The sequence below is a fragment of the Calliphora vicina genome, chromosome 1, assembly GCF_958450345.1.
Source record: "Calliphora vicina chromosome 1, idCalVici1.1, whole genome shotgun sequence".
Lineage (NCBI taxonomy): Eukaryota > Metazoa > Arthropoda > Insecta > Diptera > Calliphoridae > Calliphora > Calliphora vicina.
In genome coordinates, this window is record NC_088780.1 from 170,128,190 (window position 1) to 170,151,983 (window position 23,794).

At 29.1% G+C, this 23,794-nt stretch overlaps 1 protein-coding gene across 12 annotated transcripts in view; it reads left to right on the plus strand.

The window, feature by feature from the left end:
* Nucleotides 1–9,451: 9,451 nt before the first annotated feature.
* Nucleotides 9,452–23,794, plus strand: part of jus (julius seizure) — a 50,651-nt gene continuing 36,308 nt past the window's right edge. For 5 of the 12 annotated variants that reach the window (XM_065498168.1, XM_065498170.1, XM_065498173.1 and 2 more), the window contains exon 1: nucleotides 9,453–9,827. The gene's annotated coding sequence lies outside the window, so the exon portion shown is untranslated. Of the gene's footprint in view, nucleotides 9,828–23,794 lie in introns of all 12 variants that reach the window. The other 7 variants (XM_065498172.1, XM_065498174.1, XM_065498176.1 and 4 more) reach the window with 5 other exon arrangements.

Here is a 23,794-nt window from a genome sequence, read left to right on the forward strand (position 1 = left end):
ACTATCCCACTCGCATCCCACTAAGCGACCAAATAGGTCTTAAAGGAATAGACCCAATCTTTTGAGACAAATATTGTATATGTTGAGTTACAAAACATTTATTTTGCTATATATCCCACTCGTATCCCACTAAGCGACCAAATAGGTCTTCAAGTAAAATATCTAAACTTTATTTTAGGAAAAAAAGGGCCCATTTTAAAAAAAACGTCAAAAAAGTTTTTGATTTCGGATAAAAATATTAAACATTTTTTATTTTTTTTTTAATATTTCTTTTCGAAAGATTGAAGAAATAGCTTTCTAAACAATTTGGGACACATTTTGCTAAGAACAATAGGTAATAAGTTACATGGATGAGAAAAAACAAGTGTTTGGCCAAAATGTTAAAGACATCGATTTTAAAAGTTGGGTCACTTGACGTGTATTTCTGTGTTTATCATGCCTGATGTCACAAGTGATTGGCTTCTTTTGCTACAATTGCAAATGTCAGTTGTAGCAACACAAGAAATTCCTGGGGAAATTTTTTTTTTTTTATCCGGTATTGTTCTTGAACATTACATAGTCCATCAGCTACATAAAAATCTTGACCCGGAAGTTGTGAAAATTCTGTCAGTACATAAGTTTCATTATTCATCACCAGGGCAACCAAAAATAAGCTCTAAAAAAGTGTTTTATGCGCATAAAATATGCACTTAAAAACGAAAAATATGCACTTAAAAATATTTGGTTATTGTTTGATTTCAAAGTTTTATTAAAAAAATATATAAGAAGTAAATAGAATATTGAGCTCATAAATTAAAATTGGTTATTATAGGATTACATTTCGATTTTAGTGACTTCGGCCATACAGACAAATAGTTTGATTCAATTCATTTTATTATATTTATCAAATAATTACTTAAGTTTTCAAACTAAATCCTTGTTTTCGATTTCCGTAGAGTTTCTTAGACAATATTTATCAATTGATTTGTCTCATCTTTTAAACAGCCTAATACTTATAATTTTTTTTTAGTAATAAGTGGCATAATATTTAAATTTCTCAATCAATGTGCCCCAATGTTTATGGGATCAGTAGGGAGAGGATGTTCCGGATAAATTTCTCGAAATTCTACATAAAGCATAAAAATCCACTTTTTCATCATTTGAATAATTTTGAAAAACTCTATTTAGAGCGTGTGTAATTTGTTGGTAAAAAATTGCAATTGATTTTGTAGCATTCATCATGTATGTAGTTCAACATCTAAATAAAATCGGCTTCTAAATTAAATAGAATTATCAAAAAACCTTACAATAGTGGAATGATTTGTTCTGATTTGTTTAAGACTGCGTCAATTAAAACTCAAAATACCGTGACATTTCCTATGTTCTTCCTTACTCATCCATTGTTTCGTCTTTCTTAACTTATTCGTTAAAAATTTGAGTAAATCTATTTATGATTTCAATGCGAGGTTTTCGATGGATCTTAATAATCAGAACATTTGTTGAATAGTTGTTTAAATATTCATATTGGTAAACTGTTAATACCCAACCATAACTGTCTCTAGCAAACTTAAGTTTGATTTACTTAAGATGTTGCAAATAATAACATACAATTTTAAAATTTTCTTTTCATTTTTTTACATAATTTTAACTATTTGTTAAATTTTGATGTATATTTTTTTAAATTTAATTCAAATATATGAAAAATAAGCTCTTTTAAGTCAACGAAAATTCAATAAAGATAAGTCGATAAGTCTCATTTTTTCATTAAGTAGTTAGGCCAATTAACATTGGACCGTAACAAAATAGTAAAATATTGAAATAAAGAATTACAATGCAAAATAAAATTACATTAAGAAAACAAAATGATGAAAAAAATAAAATATGCAACAAAAATATGCAGTTAAATGAGTTAAATATGCAAAAATATGCTATAAATCGCAAAATATACTAAAATATGCACTAACAAATCGATCCCAAAATTCTTAAAATTGTCTGAAGCGGATAAATAACTAAGTCATATACGACGCACAGCAAAAAATATGATATTGCATATTTTTGGTTGCCCTGTTCATCACACAACAAGTTCGCTCGTTCTTTTGCTTCTAACAATTAAATGGGAGATGTTTTCCAATAAACATTTATAATAATTTGTAAAGAAATTTTAAAAACTCAATGTGAAATTTTTTATAATATGATATATTTTGAATTTTTATAAAACAAATCACTATTTTCGGCCATTGCCTGTAGTAGAGTGCTCGTTTATATCGTTTAAAAAATTTATAATTAGTAATTTTTGTAGCTAGTTGTTATGAATTTTAAACATCTTTAAGAAAAATTTAAAAGAAAAACTTGTAAGTTCATTTTTATAAAATTGTTTTGCAATTTTTATACTCATTTCAAAATTTTGAATTTGATTATTTTTCTGAAATGTACGAAAATCCATTACATGAATAGTTTTATTAGATTCCGATTGAATATTCGGATTCGGTCGCAATTTATTTTTTATTGTAAAATTTCTAAAAAAAAACGTTTCATGCATTAAACACATTCAAGACAGCAGGCTACCAACTTCAATCTGTCAAAAATAAAATGCACACGTTTATATGGAGACGATTATTTTAACGACAGCACAGCTACACGGCCACACGAATGTGAACTTAATTTATAAAATTTTTATTTAAACCATAAAATACATAGTATGCATTTATGGTAAAGATGTTTGCACAGTCTTTAATAAAATTCAAATAAAAATTTAAAAGTCAAATGTGAAATAGAGTATTTAACAATTTTACAGGTAAACCCACACAATTCCATACATAGCTGCAGACAAATAAACAGTATTTTAAGTGTTGACACCAAGTCCCTAAATGTATTTTGGTGGCAAATTAAATGGTAACACATATGTATATTAAGGAGGTTCATATTAAGTGCATATGATCTTGCAGTACTTAAATTATCAATTTGAATTAACAAGCATCATTTGCATTTCCTTATTTAATCAAATCTGTATTTACAAAACTTGAAAGTGGTAAATTCGGGAAGTTTCGAACCATACGATGTGGTATGAATAGAATAAATTTTATATTTTCCAAAAAAGTCGTTCCCCTAATGTACACATAGCACAAACATACATATGTACATGTAGGCATATACATATACATAAATATTTTTTATGTCTGCTGGTATGTAAATGAAAATTCTTCTACCTTATTATGTTTATCATCTTCAATTCGCTTCAATTAATTCTCTTTTTCTTTCTGCTTAATAATTTATATTTATTTATATATTTTTTTATCCAGGTATTCTTTTACATAATTTTGTATGAAGCACTTCTACTACTTGCCTTTATGGCACATTTTGCACATACTATCTATGAACGTTGTACGGATGTAGGGTCTCTTTTTGGTTTTTAGTTCATACTTCGTGAATAATTCAGTTGTTCACTGCAGCATTACCTAGCAACCGCAATATCATCATGATTCCGTTTCTTTGTGTTGCATGCGCGAGTGATTGAATGAACGAGCTAGCTGAAGCTCTGACAACATAGTACAACGTATGAACGACCATACAATTCTGGGACCCTCATCACTAACACTGACTGCCTGCCACCTCTACCCTACTGAAGAATAATATAACCAACCAACCAGTCGACCGACATAAAAGCCATTCAAAATTTATAAATTTCATCCCATTCTAGTTTTATTCACTCATTCATTCACATTCACACGTTCATGCAAGTAGTAAAAGTGGTGTATGTATTGTGTTGTATATACAGCTGCGGTCAAAATAATAGCATTTAAACAACAGCTGTCTTGTGTCACAAGTAATGATTCGGTGCAAAAATGATTTCTTTTATAGCGTTCAAGCATAATTTCTCAGCTTCAATTCGTATGGTGCCCAAATTCCCTGCATTTTAATGAATCCTGCTGCTCACAAACGTTTTGAAATTGCTGCTACAGTAGCTCCTAATGAGTTTGCAAGGCTCTTGTTGAGTTTAACAACAATCTTAATGGAGTAATGCCTCCACACGCAGAGAAAATATATAGTTGGGCATGGTTACTGTAACCATTTCAATATTGTTACAAGTTTTTTAACTATATTATAGTCACAGTAACCATTTACATGATTGTGGTAACCATAATATGGTTAACTTACGATTCACATGATTGTCTCAACCATATATATGGTTACAGTAAACATATATATGTTTGTGACAACCATTTATATGATGAAGGACTTATCATATTATGGTGCTCTCGGCTTAAGGCTTATCATAATCTGAGAACAACATATTATGATAAAATTATTCATCATAAATATGGTTGCCACAAACATATATATGTTTACTGTAACCACATATATGGTTGAGACAATCATGTGAATCGTAAGTTAACCATATTATGGTTACCACAATCATGTAAATGGTTACTGTGACTATAATATAGTTAAAAAACTTGTAACACTATATAAATGGTTACAGTAACCATGCCCAATTATATTTTTTCTCTGCGTGCAATTCTTGGTCTTGTCTTCAGTGTAAAAATTACCACTTCTGAACCGTACCGTGTGCTTCAGCGGCACTTTTTTTCAAATTGAAGAAGTAAAACAAAACTTCCCGTATATGAGGTTTTGTTGTCACAAGATTCGACTAAAGGTCAAATGAAGGTCATTTTGAACCATCGTATGGAATATTCGAAACAGTGTGTTGTGATTTAATACGATTTATATTTTCACTGGAACACAATTTGTCAATTCACAAGGTCTCTTATCAGTCATATTGTCATAATGTCCTAATATATCACGACTCGGCGGCTCGGCTTAACCGACTCTTAGGCATTCGGCGCATGTTTCTTCTGGCTGGTTACGATAACACAATAAATATAGCATACAGAGTAGTATTAGTTTAGGATATTTTTAGCTTGAAAAGCAATAAAAACCATTGTAAAATATTAATACATTATGACAATATGACATAATAATAAACCTTGTGAATTTACCAAAGTTCTTTTAATACTATTTTTTAATATCTAGGACATTATGATAATATGACATGATAGGAGGGATACATTGTGAATTGCCAATATAAATTTAAAAAAAGGCTTTGAAAACTTTTTACTTGTAGAAGAAATGGAGAACAATTAACAATTTTTGCATTATATTTTTTAAAATTACATTAATACCTCAATTCTGTTCGACAATTGTTTCGTCTTGTCTGAGGAAGAAAACTAGTCGAAGTTACGATTCAGTAAGACAATATATTTTAATCGTCTGGGTTACGTGGTTTGTGTCTATCACCCCTATCGCGAATCAATATTTCACATGAAATATGTTCACATTTCCCATTTTTCGTTCATAAACTTTGTTCATGTGAAAAAATTCCCCATGTTGTGAAATTTTTAGATGGAATTTTGTAAACAATAAACAGCTGTTACAAACAAAATCAACTATTGTGAATGAAAAGTTTAGGGGAATATCACGATAGCAATTTTCCCATCGGGGGAAATGGATATTTCATGGGAACATAAATTTCACATGTTTTTCACGATAGGGGTGTATGATCTACGTTATTATCATGTTATATTGCCAAGATATTTTTTTTTTTAAATTTATATACTTTTGTTCTACTTTTTTCATTAAATTTATACATTTTAACTGTTTGGAAATAATGTTTTTATGAAATTGTTTTTCTTCAACTCGAAGAATTTCCGTTTTTGAAACAAAACCAACAAAAGAAAAACTACTCTAGAAGACTACAAAATTGTTTTCGTTTTAAAAACTGTTTTGATATTTAAAAACGTCCACAATATTTTACTGAATCAAATATTTTACGTTATTAAGTGCTATAATCCTAGATAACAACCATTATTGTTTTATAGAATTCAAAAGTAATGACCCCTATCGTGAAAAACATATGAAATTTATGTTCCCATGAAATATCCATTTCCCTCGAAGAGAAAATTGCTATCGTGATATTCCCCTAAACTTTTAATTCACAATAGTTGATTTTGTTCGTAACAGCTGTTTATTGTTTACAAAATTCCATCTAAAAATTTCACAACATGGGGATTTTTTTCACGTGAACAAAGTTGATGAACGAGAAATAGGAAAAGGGAACATATTTCATGTGAAATGTTGATTCGAGATAGGGGTGAATAACTCAAATATGAAAAGAAGAAAATTCGTCAGAATTGGGGCATAATTGTTTAAGCTTCTGTACTGCTATTATTTTGATCGACACTGTATTTGTGTATGTGTGTGTGTGCATTTGAGTTTGTAGTAGCAACCATGAACTCATGAAATACCTTTTGCCCTTTTCGTAAGATGTTTGTTGGTTATTTGTTTGTTGTTGTTATTATTTTATGTCATAAAAAGCTCAGTAGAAATTGTAATGCATCGCTATTTTGCAATTGTATCTTGGTTCATATTCTTATTCTTGTCTTTATTTTCATTTACATACACAATGTACATTAGACCTGCCCCGAAAAATAAAAAAACTACACAAAATTTGAAGCCAATCGTATAACGAAATACCGTGCCGGAAATTGATTGTATGTTGTATAAACGGGTAAACACTGGTACTTTTTGATTAAAAAAAAGTTTGATATTTAAATAATATTTTGTTAACAGATTCTACATATGTACGTATATTAAACTATTTAAAATCGGATCGAAAACAAAAGTTTGGCATCATTTAAATTTTTCATATACCCGAGGTATTAGAATTTGGTGTCTTTAGGATCCGCCCCTTCGTGTTTTAAATCCAAATTAATAAAAAATCGGACTATCCGTTTAGCAGCATTTTTTAAGAAATCATAAAAAGTTTTCCTGCACGGGTTTCCGTTTCCGATTGGCCTCAAATTTTACAGCTACTAAAGACGAAATTGAGACACATCCAAAGCGAATACATTTTTTAAGAGCAGCTCTAATGTACATAAGACAATTTTTCGACCATTTTGTGCGAGTACAAAAATATAAAGTATATAATACTGTTTAAGGCAAAAATAAGAACACTTTATAATACGTAAGAGACAAGGTAAGACAACACAAGGCACTACAAAACAGAGCAGAACAGAACTAAATAGTACAGGACAGGACACGACACGACATGACGAAGAAAAACATGCTACAAATACAAAGAGACATTTAAATCGTGTAAAGATTATTTTATATTTTATTTGTCTCTCATTTTACTTTTCAGTCTAAAATCGATTCGAATCTTATTATAGCTATTTTTACTTTTTTATTTTATAATTTTGAAAAAAAAAACCAAAATTGTTTTGTTAAGAAAACTTTAAATGCTGACAAGTCAAAAAAAAAACGAAAAAGAAAAACATTTTTATGAAAAAGATGAAAAACTTTGTTTTCCGTTTTACGAATTTTGTGATATGTATCTTTTATATTTAAAAAGAAAAACCTACGAGGGAGAGCAATATGAATACCATGTATTCAAACACTCACACGTTTATTATTTATTTATATGTAAATGCCTTTAGGTAGATAGATTTCCTTTTTTTATTTCAATGTGAATTTATGTGATGATTTTATCGTTTCAACAACAACTTGTTTGCGCTTAAAGCAAGGACAGAAATTTCAATTTGATGAAAATCTAAGCTTGACAGGATTTCCTTAATTTACTCAAATTTTTAATTCCGTCAAATCTGCCAACACAACAGGCGCAACAGAAAATAATATTTTATTAAAACAAAATAATAATATTAATAATAATTAAACGTTGGACGAGAGAAGTTTTAAAAAGCCAACGGCTTTTTCCCGCTTTTTTTATTAGAAGGGAAGGTCATATGAATTATAATTGATAGAAAAAATAAGAATATCATATTTAAGACATAGCCAGGTGCTGAATTCACTTGGTCTTTTAATATGATTCCCAAAAACATATTATGCTTTACTTTAATAATAAACTAATTTTTTTAAGATAAAATTTATTAGCTTTTGTTTAATAAGAATTTTTAAAAATGTATCTATTATTATGAGCACCAAATTTTTCGAAATTTAAGAAATTTAATTTACTTTATAATATTTATTATTAATTATGAAATATTTTGTTTTTGTTTTTTACTCTCCTTTTAACTATAAATAAAAATCGACTGAATTTTTTTTATAATTTTACAATATACCATTATTTTTTTCGTTTTTAAAAAATAAATTTTGGTGTATCTATTATTTTGAGCAGATGTGTATGTTTTTATGCAGGCAATGTTTTAAGTCATACATTTACTTACCAATTTATAAAAATACCGGAATATTTTAAAGCTTTTATAAATTAAACCATCTTAAATAAGACACATACTTACATACCCAACTTGATATTGACTGCAATTACTCTTTAACACATTGACTGCCATGTCGGACACATATGTGTGACACTGCACTATGCGGTTTACGCCACGTCGGACACATATGTCCGACACGACATTTAATCTCTCTCGCCATATCAGACAATAGTGCTGGTACTTAGTATTTTTTCTCGCTCAGTATCCCATAAAAAATCATTTTCGCCATTTCGTAAGACCCTCTTATTTATAAAAAGAATCTGTTTCTAAGCAGTAAATATTACTGACAGTAGCCTAAATTCCAATATCGACGTTTTCGAAGAGATTACACAAAGAAAATGCTGTGGCCCCCAGCATCTTATTTGCTGAAAGTGCCTTGGCAGTCAATGTGTTAAGGTGACTTTAGACGATAAGACTTTACAAAGAGAAAATAAAATGAAAATTAATCAGTATGTCAAAAAATGCAACCATGATCTAATACAACTTTCTCTCAATGTCGAATGGTTTTCATTACAAACAACGTTTAATGTTCGTTTAATTACGTTCTCTTCTACACAAAAATGTGTGTTTTTTTATTTTTAAATTATTCTAATTATTTAGTGATTACGTCTTTTACGGTAAGTATTTGCCATGTGTTAGGATCAGAATTTAAAAAAAAACTAACTGGGTTTTGCACGGTTGCTGATAAAATAAACGAAACAAAATGTTCCCTCTTAGAATGTACAGACTTGTAGCATAATTTTCTTAGTATATTCCAGAAAATATGCAGAAAAGTCTGAAACAAATTTGCACACTATTCTGTCTAGTGTCAGAATTAGTTCGGAAAATTCTGACATCAAATAAGTCCGCAAATAATGTTTACTGGGATGTTACTTGTTTACAAATGCATTAGTTTAATATTTAGTAGAATCTATTCGCTCCAGAAAAATATGCACTGAATTCAATGATTAGGATTGTTTACTAAATACTACATCAACTGGCGATATTACGTTTTGTTTATGGAATGGCCATTTTTCAATGTCAAACAAAAAGCGATTGTGTCGTTAATTAACACAATATATGTAGTTGTATCAATTATAATCCATTATCAGCCAGTATAGCCTCCAAAACATTCATATAAACAAAATTTGTTCAATTCCATTTATTCATGTTCCAAAATAACAAACAGATAGCAAAATCAGCAACAGAGAACGACAGACAGCATCTCGACTGAGGCCGAGAATCCAAACACAACAATCTGAAACATTTTGTATCAAACCATTAAACATTAAACAGTTTAATGCTGATAACAGTGATTTCTATATAATTGTGTATTTATTTAATTTTTACATTCATCACAACCAAGGATTAAATTTCGTTGACAAAGAATAAAAAAATCAAAATCAGATCAAGCAGAGAAAATTATAAGGATTCAAAACACGCACATTAAATAAAACCACTGCCTGCCTGCCTAAAAGGGAAGAAATCAAATAAAACACTTAATAAAAAGGCAAAGGCAAAGAAAAAGAAAACGTATTACAAATTACAAATAAACAACTTACAAATAACGTACGGGTGGTAAGTCTATCCATTATATTGCAAAACATATCTATTAATTTTGTGAAACGTATTAAATCTAAATACATACATAGTTGTTGTTATCTAACAAAAGAAGATGGTCAGCTAGACAGAGGAACATAGAAGAATTTTTGCTAAATATTACTGCTAAAATTATGTTCATACATTTACCCCCATATTCATAAACAATTTTTAAATTTATAAAACTAAATTTTATAGAAAATCTGTTTTGTAATCCGATGTTAAATTTAAAAATTGATTATGAATAAGGCCTTTAATGTTGATATATTAGTAACTAAATATGATAAACAATATTCTACTTACAGTGACCGACAAAAGTCTACATACAACCATTATTTTCGGAACTCGCGAACTTCTAAACCATAATAAGTAAAAGTAATGATGCAGTTATATTTCAAATGCATTTTTATTAATATAACAAAAAAATATACCTAAATTTATAATTAATTTGAACTGTTATCACATAAAATTAAAAAAATATGTTGACAAAAGTCTACATACGATCTGTACACTAAATAAACATTTTTCAGCGAAGACAAATTTTCATTAAATTCAATATTTCGTTCAAAAAAAACCAGGACATGCTGTGGTCGTATGTAGACTTTTGTTAATGTTTTTTTTTATTGTTTTTTATGAATAATTTTGCAAGTTTACATTGCAACAACATCTTTTTTTGGTGCATAGCAATAAAAATAGATTTCAAACTAAACTGCATTATTATTTTTTTATTTACCGGGTTTTCTCTAATAAAGTGGCAAAAATTGTGGTACGTAGACTTATGTCGACCACTGTATGTAGTATATGGGGGATTTCACGTCATGTGAACCAACTTTTAAAATCTATGTCTTCCGATCGGGATGAAATTTGCACCAAGGTTAGACCTATTGAATAGTAAGAACTCTCGGAGTTAGAGTCAAAATTTGACATTTTGGCCAAACATGTGATTTTTATTTTTTTTAAATATTTTTTTCGAAAGATTGAAGAATTAGCTAACTAAACTATTTGGGACACATTTTGCTAAGAACAATAGGTAATAAGTTACATGGATGAGAAAAATCACATGTTTGGTCAAAAGGTCAAATCTCAGAGAGTTCTTGACCGATCTTGTTGAAAAAATGTGTCTGAATTACTATTCAATAGGTCTAACCTTGGTGGAAATTTCATCCCGATCGGAAGACATCGATTTTAAAAGTTGGTTCACTTGACGTGAAATCCCCCATATACATATAAAAATTATTTGAAATTTACAGGTGGGGAAAATAAATTAAAATTTATTTTGCTCTTTCCTTTTTATATTGAAACCTTTCGGTTTTGGGTGGGAAATTTCCTTTTATAACCCCCCTGGATCCGCGCGATTAAATGTGAACTCAAGCAATGCTTACGATCAACTGACTGGTTCAGCAACTCTTTATCATTATTTATATAGCGACTTCTTCTTACGATTTCCAGCATGTTCTAGCAGATACACTTCTAGAATGAACACGCTGTACTAGAAGTCTCCACTTAACCACTATATTACCATTGTAATTTTAAGTCGGCAATATTTAAAAATTGATCAAATTTTCAAAGTCCCATTAGAGAAAATGTTTCTAAGAATCAGCTCTTGGATTATACATTGTGTATTAATTAAGCGCAATTAATGTACCAAAATCGAACTCGTATTTAAGTAAAAAATTTTATTCCTAAAAAGTCCATGCAAATTATTTTCTGCGATTTTTATGATAATCGTAAACGAAAAATTTAATTCTTAATTAGATTATGAGCCTGATTCAGAAACACGAAAGGAAAACAATTTTTAAATAATTTTTCAGTGTTTTTCATATAAAAATTGGAAAATTGTTTTTCTTTCGTGTTTTTGAATCATTATTTAAAGTAAATAATTTAGAAAAATTACTTAATATGTCAAAGCGCTATAGTGGTATTTTCCGATGTCCAAAACCACAATAGATACTAATAAATTTTCTCTGGGAATGTACAGAATTATTAAATTTTTTTTTTAAACTTTCGCAATACAAATTTCAAATATTTTCTTATTAAATGTATAAGATTAATAGATTTTTATCAGATCTGTTATACAATTTTTATATTGTTACGTTTTCACCTTTCAAACATGGTGGTTTATTCCCTTTAAATAAACCGGATTCTTTTAATTTGCAAATAAAAGCATAACAATTCTTTATTTATTAAAATTTACATAAATATGCCCTCTCTTTTAATATATGTATTTATTTTATGCCCCCACTGGTAATGCAGTTTTATGTTAAGTCAAGCAGTACTTACGATATACTGACTCCTCAGCAACTTACTGTTATTATTTATACGATGATCACCTAGAGCTTTTAAAGCTGCTTCACATTTAATGTTGTCATAATTATAAACAATGTTAATATCAGCGTTTTATCATCATTATTTATAAGTAGAAGTATCTACCGATAGAAATGTTAATAAACATTAAATTTGATATTGCAATTATATATTATCAACTTAAATGTATTATCCTTTTTATTATTTAATAATGTTATTAAATCAAGTTAATGGAAAAGCTCGGTTCCAATATAACCTGATATCAAGTAGGCATTTGAAATAGAAAATCTAAAAAAGCGAGAATTACAATTACCGAGCGGGACAAATGCAAACATAGAGTATGGTTTTCGGTTTACTAAGTACATATATCTAGTAGTTAAATTGAGAATTCGTGATATTGGTAAATTGGTATTGAAGTATTTCCATCTACCAGTCAAAGATATCGGATTATTTTTAATAAAATAAAGGCAACATTGTTATATAATTAAACAAATTGTTTATTTCAAACAATTACTTTTTGTCCTTCGCTTCAGCTCAGTCCTTCAAAGGACTTAAAAAAAGGTATATTTTTCCGTGTATTTATTATTTACAAAAGTTTTTACAAAATAAATACCAACTAACCAAATTGCCTGTTGATTCAACAGTTTTAATTTAAATTACATTGTTGTACAGGTACAAAGAATTTGTAAACAGGTTTGAAATTAATTTTGTAATGTTTATTTAGACACCCAATGAAATGTGTTTTGTTTGCATTGAACCAACAAAGTTTGATGAAATATAAACAATAATTAAATTATATGAAACGAAATTAATTAGATAAAACACATTTTCCCTTAAAAAAATTGCATCCCCAATGGTTTGGTTGCTTTGTGTTAGTAAAATAATCTTTCTGGGATAGGGATACTTAAATTCAAATTTTTTTTGAATTAATGATTAATGAAATGTAGTACATTTTGTTTGTTTTTATATAATTAATTCAAGAAACCAACACATGCTACTTGCATACGACTCAGCTATAATAAAATACATTTAAATAATGCGAACACTTGTGTGCCATTAATACCCTGGGGAATTTATTGGGTCAAGCCCATAGGTCCTGACTAAGCATTATGGCTCATTTTATCTATCTATGTATGTATGTTTGTATGTATGTATTTGACAAAAATTACTTGCCACTCATTCATGCCACCACATAAGCACATTTTAATACTGCTGCTCCTACAACAATTACAATTAGAACATCAACACCAACAACCAAAACAATTATGATGATAATCCCAGCAGTTAAGCAAGTAGTCAATGTATCCCTTAAAGACAGTAATTGTCACAAATGTCTTATCACTTGGCTGACTCCATTTTATATATTTTGGTCATTTGACACGTGTGTGTACTTTGTAGTGCAGAGAGAAGACAATTGGTTACTTTATGCATCCCAAGTAATCTAGCGTGAAGACAGTTGACACTTAAGTTGACACGTTTTGTGAGTAATTCGTACAAACTGTTTTTTATGTTAATTATGTTGATATAATTCTCATACAGTTTATTTTTATTTTTGCTTAAGTATACTGATATCCCATGTAACATAGTATGAAGTCAATAGTCACTTTAGTGTCTCTTAGTAACCTATGGTGAAGTCACTTCAAACTTTTTTTTGTACTGCACTTTATTTTACCCACCAGAAGCGTTGACTACTTTCGATCAGCTATCCGATAGTCACATTGTAATCAAAAGGGTCAATTGACCCCCTGCTTAGGACATGCACGTGTTAAAATAAGTAGCTGATCAAGTAACCAGTTGCAAAGCTAGCTATATAACCAGTATGTATATCCAATGCGTTGCCTACTTTGGACCAGCTATTAGACAGTCCCATTGTAATCAAAAAGAGACAATTGACCCCCTGCCTAGGACATGCCCGTGATAAAATGGCTAGTCACGTGGCTATTGAAGTAACTAGCTCCCACCCTAAATGATGGGTAAAATCACTAGTTCGGTACTGTCTCCTACAACTGCTGGGATAATATAGAGGATACATACATACATAGATATGTATGTATATGCAAGTATAATGTGTGTGGATGGATTATGATGACAATGATGATGTGAATAATGACTATAAGTACGACTGTGATGACACAATCCTTTTTTTGTTTGTTTTGTTTTTTTGGGTAATTCTGCAAATTCATTGTTTTGTTCCGGCTTAAGACCGCCCTTCCTTCAAAACGCTACACAGTACAATCTGCGGGAATGGAATATGACATATGTATGCAGCAGTTCTGGGTGACTGATTTCATCTATGATCCATCTATCTATGACCAGTAGTTACATAAAAAAAAAATCTAATAACTGGTTCAAAGTAGTCAACGCATTGGATTCACATGCCGGTAAGGACATTCAAATCAAAACGTCTACGATTAAAAGTTTATTCGCATACTGTTAGTAATCAAATTTTGCCGTTTGATTTGTCGACTCTAGCTTACTTGGCGTAAGTGAAATAACTAGTCTCTATAAAGAGTGATCAAAAAAAACACTATTCCAGCCATAACTTATCCTTGGTCCAATAAATTATTACTTTTTTAATCAAGTTTTATCAACTCTTTCGAAGAGCACCTAACACTTCTATCAGAAAAACAGCTGATAAAGTTAAATGCAGGAATGGTATCTCAGGACATGACCGATTTTAAGCGTAAGTGGACCATCTCGTGCAAAAAGTTAACGGAAGCATCTATAAAATATTTAATGATTTAATGGGAGGATTTCCGGAAAAAGTGGATAAATTTATAAATCCCGAGTAATATGCCAATATTTTAATATTTAATATAAAATTATTTTCAGTCACCTTTAAGGGACAGTTACATACATATATGTAAATTGACATTGTCAGATAATATTTCTGATGAGTAAAAAAGTTATTACTTAAATTAGACTTTTGAAATGACCACAAAAGGGATAGTAAAATGATAAATAAAGTTTAGTACAAAATAAACCTTTAAAGCATTGGTCTCCAGCAGTACGACCGCGGGCACCGTCTATGTGTGAGTTTCTTATACATGTGAAACCGAAATTAAAAAACGAACATGAGTTATTTTACAAGTGTTGCCAGTAAAGGATATTTTCATAAGAAATTTGGTTCAGTGTACACACATTGTAACATTAGAATACGAAGCAAATCTATTGTTGTGAGAGTTTGGTTAACAATGCCTTAAAGTGATTACATTCTAGATTACTTAGAGGTATAAAAGTGACAATTTACCCAACACTAAATTACATGGGGTGCATAAAGTGACCAATTGACTTATCACTGTACTGCTAAGAGCAAATGAACAAAAAATATGAAAATTGGAGTCTGCCAAGTGATCGGACATTAGTGAACAATACTGTCTATAAGGGATACATTGACTAATTGTAGACCTGCAGGGATTACTAATGCACACAAACTTATATGCAAACTTAAACATTTTATTTGTGTTTGGTTATTTATAACTGGAGGATACTTTATTAAACATTTCAATGAACTTAATATGCAAAATATACATTATACTTACATATGTATGTACATTAGGGAGGCCTCCTCTGTATTTAACTATTTCTATTTTCGTTGTCCCAAGGCCTACTAGGCTCAATGAAATACAAAAACTATTTTTAATTCTACATATTGTTTTTATTTTTGGAAATACTTTGACTCAAAACTTAAAAATTCATTTACAGCCAACTTCTTAATGCTATTAGATTTCAGCATTTGGTTTTTATATTGTGTAGAATACGTATTAGACCTTGGGATCACCAAAATGAAATAAAGAAATTCAATACATATAATATTGTTACGTTTTTAACTTTTTGATTGCAAAGAAAAGCAGTTTAGTAGTTTAAAATTGTAACAACTCATTATTTATTCAAATGTATGTACAACAACAGATTTAAATAGTCACTCAGTGTTTTATACACGTTTATAAATTCGCAGAAATACAGACACACTTTATAATGTACAAGTATACACTGGCAATGCAGTTGATGTCTTCACTTAACGATGCTTCAAATTAGACTCACTCGTGCGGTGTTCTCACGGTCAATTTATATACACTGCATTACCATATACATAGAAAGTTCTATTTCTACAGTGATCTTCAAACGAAATGTTCGAATTCTAGTACTTTCGATGTTAATCATTAATCTCAATTCAAAGCCTTTGCTGTATGTTCACAGCAATGTTATAATACCCACAGATATGTTAAAGTTTGAAAAGCACTGCTTGTTTGAGAGGCATTATGCAACTTTAAATCAGCCGTTAAAATCGTTATATTTGAATTGAAGTACAATTTCGTAACAATATGAATTTAAGTTTGTTTAAACCAAAGAAGAAAGAATAACAAGAAGGGAAGCGTCTCATTTTTTTCAACAACAACGTCTCTCTCTTCTTTTGAGGTGTGTGGTGAAAGTGGTTTGATAACCAATACATATAAATAAAATGATACCAATACATTCTTATAGTTAGGTTTTTTTTTGACAACCGACTTATGCTATGTTGACACTTGGGCTTTTAAACGCGTTTAAGCAAAATTTTGATTAAGTTAATCAAAGCCGTTCACATTACATTTGAGATTATTAAGTTGACACTAAAATGATTATGTTGACAAATAAGAAACAACAAACTAATTTATATTTCTTTAAGGCATTAAATATGTAAATAAATACTTTATTAAAGATATCAGCAGATTATTTTAAACTTTTTAATTATGAAATTGTGAACATTTAAGGTTTTTTAAGGAAAAAAAAATTCTGTCAAAATATATTTATCGGTACTACACTGAAAGGTGGCCGATATGTTCAGGTATGTTCAGGTTAAGTTTTAATCATGTCAATTTGAAGTGATCAACAAATCATCTCGATTTTGAAGTGATTAGAGCTTAATCACGTTTGAGATGATTAACTCTGCAAATCTGAACATAGTATTAGGTTTTTTTGACAGCGTTTCAATTGTTGTTATTATTCTTTGGTTTACACCTTATGGAAATTTATTATTTCTCAATATTAATTTAGGTTTTCTCAACATTAAGTTGTATTTTCTCAACTTAAATTTAAATTTTCTGAATACTAATTTCGATTTCTCAATTTCAATATTTTTTTCTCGATATAAAATTGGATTTCTTAATTCGTAATTTGTTTGTAATTTTTCAATATTAATTTGGTTTTCTTAATTTTGATTAGCTTTTTCTCAATATTAACTTGCTTTTCTGAATTACAATAATATACGGAATATATGCAAAAGTCATGCCACCAAATTTTATTACGATTGATCCATATTTAGTAGGGTGATCGATTCTTCGACATTTTTTAGAAACCGGTTTTCGGTTTCTTCGAAAAATTGCAATTTTATATAAACTGGTTTCGGTTTCGGGTTTTTAATAACCGGTTAACCGGTTTTTTGGTAAAATATTAAAACGCCTAGAAATAAGAAGAAAAACAGTTCAATTTATTAAAATAATAGTGATTAAAACAATTTTGATTACTTCTTTTAACCTTCACAAGGTATTCGGTTCAAATTTGCCCCATTTTGAAATGAATATATAATTTTTCCTAAAAGTTATTGGTTGATATTTTATGAATTTTATTTAATTATTAAAAATTTATTTAGAAAAATAAATTGGCAAAAAATATCTATAAACTTCTTTTGACTTAAAGTCTTTGGGTCATATTTGACCTGGAGCAAAAATCTTGAATTTTGTTACGCACAATCAAGTTAAATTTTTTCAGAGCTTTGTAGCTCTAATATATATCTATCTGTCTATTTTCATCATACTTGCTGTACATTATGCTTGATTCCAAGGGTAAATACCAAAGCAATGTTTTTCTTATCCTTCATAAGATCTTCCCAATTTTGCCCATTTTGAATTTAAAATTTATTTTTTTTTAAATTTGATTTATTTAATTTCAAATATCAACAACTTCGTTAGGTTATTTTTTAAATTCGCAAAAAAAAATATTTTCTATTTGGGTCAAATTTGACCCGAAGATCGTCAGTAAATTTAAAGAACTTATGAAGGTTAAAATAATCTCTTAGGAATAACACAGTTTAAATGCTTTTGAGTATATCGATATTTTCTTTGATTTTTATAAATCTAGACATTGAAAATGATCTTTCACTCATTGTACTTGTAGGACATATAGATAACAATGCATTGAGCAAGTTTTCAGACCTTCCAGATCACTTGTGACATTTGTAAAAATATAAAAAGTCTTCTAAAACAGTTAGAGTATTTCTTTTAAAATTTTTTTTGGAATTTTTTAAAGTTTTTTTAAAAAAAAACCGGCTATTTGAGGAGAAAAACCCGGTTTCTTCGATATTCGAAATGTGAGCTTTTCAAAAAAACCGAAACCGACCTTACCAAAAAAACCGGTTGTTAAAAACCGAGCCGATCACCCTAACATTTATGGCCACTTCCGAAAATCACATTAACGAGCAAAGATTTATTGGGCCATAATTAGTCATAGCTCTCATATAAATGTTTAAAGAAAACGTTTTTTTACTCATATACATAGTTGTGAAACTTTTGAACTGGGTGTGCGATATGTACCCATCTTACTTGTTTTTTCGGTTCATATTTGGTTCAGTGTTGGTTTTGATGCATTATTAATTTGCGAGATAATGGCGAATGAATACAATTGTTCAATTCACAATCTAGTAGTATGTTGTATGTTTTACGTTGTATGTATTATGACTTTGAACACAAATTTTGCAAAAAAAATAGTATGTTTATAATGTCAAGACATGAAAATGCCATGTTAATGTACAAAATATGAACTATCGGCACCATTAAAACTTTGAAAAATATCCATATAAATACATATACACAACTATTGTAAATTCAGACAACTTATAACTCATACAACTAGCTGTACAATGTCAGTTGTGAACTGACTACTGAACAAATAATTTAATCGTTTCACTCAGTTGTCTGTGAGTATAGCAGTGTGTAGTGTTAATTGTTTCCCAGCTTTATTTCTTTGTTTCACATGTATTTATTTATATTTTATTAAAGCCTGGACATGTGCCAAATACTCGTAACTACAATTCAAATATGTGTACAGGAATCCATTGAGCCAGCCGTACACCTCATATGTGAAATCGTATTCATATTAATTCAATGTGTAAAATTCTTTTTGATTGTAAAAACTGTGCTTTCATACACATAATACATATTTATGTATGTATTTACATTAGGGTGGCCCTTAATAAACGAATGTTGGATTTTTCCCCTTATAAATGCATCTCAAAACTTCAGAGGGCTTGATTTTTTTACTAATATTCACCAAACTAGGGGGTGAGAATGGCCAAAATCCAACTTTCGTTTATTAAGGGCCACCCTAATTTACATATGTATGTAAAATATGTAAAATATATTTAAAATTCGTTGACAGATTAATAATACACATTTGTGTAGACATTTGTATGGATTATAGATGGAAAAATGTAGGTAGCACGCAACGTATAAATGTATGAATTTTTACATGCGACTATGTTTGTAAATATTTTCATGTAAATAAATATTTATTAAAACTATTTTATGTCCAACAACTTATTTTCATTCACCTTTTTCTTACATACATATATCGAATTGTTCAAAAAAATACTTGTTGATAAGGTTGGAATTGTTGTATCAAGTTAAAACTTTGGTTTTGAAAAGATATATCATGTATATATGTACATAAAAATGTGTTTAAATGTAAAAAGGAATTCATCTGGATTTAATTCTAATTTAATTTGTACGAAGATAGCATCAAAAAATTGACTAATGAAAAATTAAAAAAAAACGATATTTTTTTTTGGATTTTAGTTTAATTTACCTGATTTTAAAACCTTGCACTAAAATCAATAAATTTTATGTTTTGGTGGATATGTATTTTGATTTATACTCATTGTTATACAGTACATTATATCAAACATTTGGTCTGATTTAAAATCTAAACTGCTGATAAAAAAGCTCTTTTGATAAAGCATTACAATAAATAATTGAAGGTAATAATTAAATCGATAAGCCACAGTATCAAAATATTAACAAAATTCTTAAAATGTATGAGTTTTATGATAGTAAGTTTTAAATTTTTACGTCAGTAAAATAAATGTGTTAGATATTAAACAAAATATTGGTGGTATTGATACCAAAGGCATATATCGTCATCTAAAATGCAAAATAACGTAACAACAAAAATACCAAAATCGAATGTTTGATAGATAATGATGAATAAGTTAAGAAATAATTAAAAAAAAAACTAAATTTTAATTTGGAAATGTTTTTGACTTTCTGACATTTAATGACCAAATGGGAGAAATTAAGTTGATATCATAGATACTTTTAATTTTTCAATGGCTTTTTGCCCATCACTTTAAACATTTTTGAAATGATGTTACGCTGAGTATTAGTATTGCCGTCTATAAATACCTTAAAAAATATTGTAGAATACCGAATTTTAATAACTCAAGTAATACGCGAAAAAAACCGTTTTTTGGCTCTCCTGAAAAGTTGTGTTTTTCAAGATAGAGGGTTTTGAATATAGGCCCCCGATATGCAGAATATTAAACTTGTTGACAAAACAAGCACGAGTTCTTGTAGTGCTTAAATTAATTATTCGTTCAGAGGTATTTTCCATCAAAATTGAGTGAAAGCAGCAGTTGGATTTGTTTTGTATTTGTACATACATACATATGTACAGTATTATACGAGTATTTACAACATTTCGTATATTCCTGGATATTTGCTCCTATACATACATAGTTGGCGGTTGCAGTATTATTTAAGAACTCATTCGCTCTTAAACGAAACATTGATTCTTTGAACCAGTGTTGTCAGATTAAGGGATTTTCCCCCAAATTGGGGATTTTATTTTATAAATGGGGATAAATAATTGGGTTTGGGGAGATGGGGAACAGTTGGGGCAATGTTGTATGTTTTGGGGAATTTTGAATTTTTTTTGGGGATTTTTATTTTAGTTTTTATTTTGACGTTGTACTTTTCGTTCTATTTAATTTATGTAGTATATACGATTTAATGTGTAATAAAGAACTAAGATTAAATGAAATGATTTATGGCAAAATACATCTATGCCTCGTTTCGCTAGCAGTAAGAATTTAAAAGCTATCAATAATTGCGGTTTTCATCATACTAGTGAATGGTATGAAAAGCTAATAATCGATTTTCGACTTTTCGATCAACCATTTTCATATCGATTTTTACAGTCGATTAATCGAACCCAATAATCGATTTTTTAATAATCGATCTGCATTTTTGGGAACTATAGCAAATGACCCATATACGTTATAATTACGGAAAAAACTCATTTTGGGAGAGTATTATAACTCATTTATTGAGAGGTACTCATTTTATAAACGCAAACATTCGACAACAATTTTGTGGACAAAATACTCCGAGCTTAAAAATCGGAGTATATAATCGATCACGAAAAAATCGTTTTTAGACCCTGAAAATCGATTTTCGACCATAATCGTAATCGATTTACATAAGTTTAGATTCAATGGATTTGGGATACAATTTTGAAGAAGAAATTGAAAATCAACCATTGATTATGTCGTTTAAAATAAAGATGACGTGTTTTATGTAAATTCTAAAACAGGTAGTGAATCACGTTTTTGATTTTATAAACCAACTTTTATCATTGGTCACTGTGAAAGTATTGTAGTACAAATAAATTACAAAGTAATAAAAAAAGGAAACTATTATTTTTAATGGGGATTTTTGGGGAATTTCGGGGATGAAAATGTTAAAATTGGGGATAAGTCTCGAAAAAAATCTGGGAACCCTGCTTTGAACAAATGTTTGCAATCTGTTCTTTTAGTTTTACATAGTTACATATTTGTTTTACACTATTTTACGATTTATTTAAATTTCCTCCAACTGCGAATGTACATACACACTGCATTATCCACTTTCCTCCCACATTGCGCATAAACAAGTAAACTTACAATGGATATAAAAATATTTGACTTGAAGCACTTTAACTTTGACATGGCAATGTTTCAGGGAATAGCATATAGCCACGCGATATTTCGTGTTTGGTTTGATTTTATTCCTTTTCCTTTGGAATAAACCAAACAATGAAAGAACTATCGGATGTATTTCGTTACTTTTCTACTTTTACCATTGTTATTTGAATTTACATATTGTTGTTATTGGTATTAAATATAACGTCGCGCTAAATTACATCAATTCCTCAACAACAACAACAAAAAACACTATATACACACATATGGCTTATTTGCAACGAAATCGCTATATGTAACTCTAAAACATTGATTTTATATTAACTCTTCTCTGGAGTTAAATTGTTACAGATAATTTAATCTTTTTGCAACAAAACGACTGTTATTTTGTATTTGTGTACATATTTATTTCTAAAATCGATTTAAAATTAAATTTTCTAATATCAAAAGGTGTATTATGTATTTGAGTTGTTAGAAATGGGCAAAATGTAAATAAATATATGTTTGCATATTTTTTTTATTATTTAATGTAATATAAGGAAAACAAACAAAACTTAAATGTATATGAGAAATTGTGCTTTATCGATTAATTAAAAATTGCCTAAATTCATACAATTCCTTTGGGTAACATTTAAAAAGAAAATACTTGAATGTCTAGTATGTTGTTCAATTCACTGCACAAGATATGACAAAGTAAGCTAGCTGTTCATTGTCATATGTACTCGTGTGTAGAGTATGTAATTTAACCATTATTTTACTTTACAACCATACAAAGATGTGCAATTGATTTACTTACGCCAAATAAAGTTTATTGTTTTTTTTATTTGTTTTTTTTTTGTTGCGGAAAAACTGATTTTATTTAGCGTAACAAATTACTGAAGACATTTACTCTCAAATACTAATTGTATTCTGCTTTGATACACTGGATCTGTTATTTTAAAGAATGCGTTCTTCTTATGGTTTTATTATTTTTGAAACGGTGTATTTCTTTATTAAAGAGTGTGCCAAAAAAAAAACTTATGCTTGTATTAAATTAAAAATTAAACACTTCAATATAAAAATTTCAAATTCATTAAACATTAAAATTTTGGCATATAAACTTTTGGTAACAATTCTTCATTGTCACTATATTGCCAGCATATTGCCAGATCTGACAACATTGTAAGATCTGGCAACCGGCTATACATAGCTTAAGTTTTTTTTGGCTCACTCTATTCTCTATGAGAATGATAAAGTTACCATAAAAAATTAACAATTCAAACCTTCAAATACATGGGTGGATCTATGTATGTACATTAGAGAAGCCTCAAAAAATATTGTAGATGTTTCCACTAAAATATATCATACATAAATTCATATATCTCCCAAAGGAAGCATATGAAATGTTGGTATCATGAGAAAGGTCTTTGAATTCAATTCCATTTGATTTCAATTCCATGTTTCGTGTAAGTTTTGTCTGAGGGATCTGATTGAGTGTATGTCATGAACACATATGATCGAGGGGAAGATAGGTTTCGAAACTCGGTGAAATGGAAAAATTTAAAAAAAAACTTAAATTGTTTGCAAAAAATTACAAATGTCTTAAAAGTAGATTCAATGGCGCATATTCATAAACGATCACCAAGTGTTAACTTTTATAAGTATGTAGGTA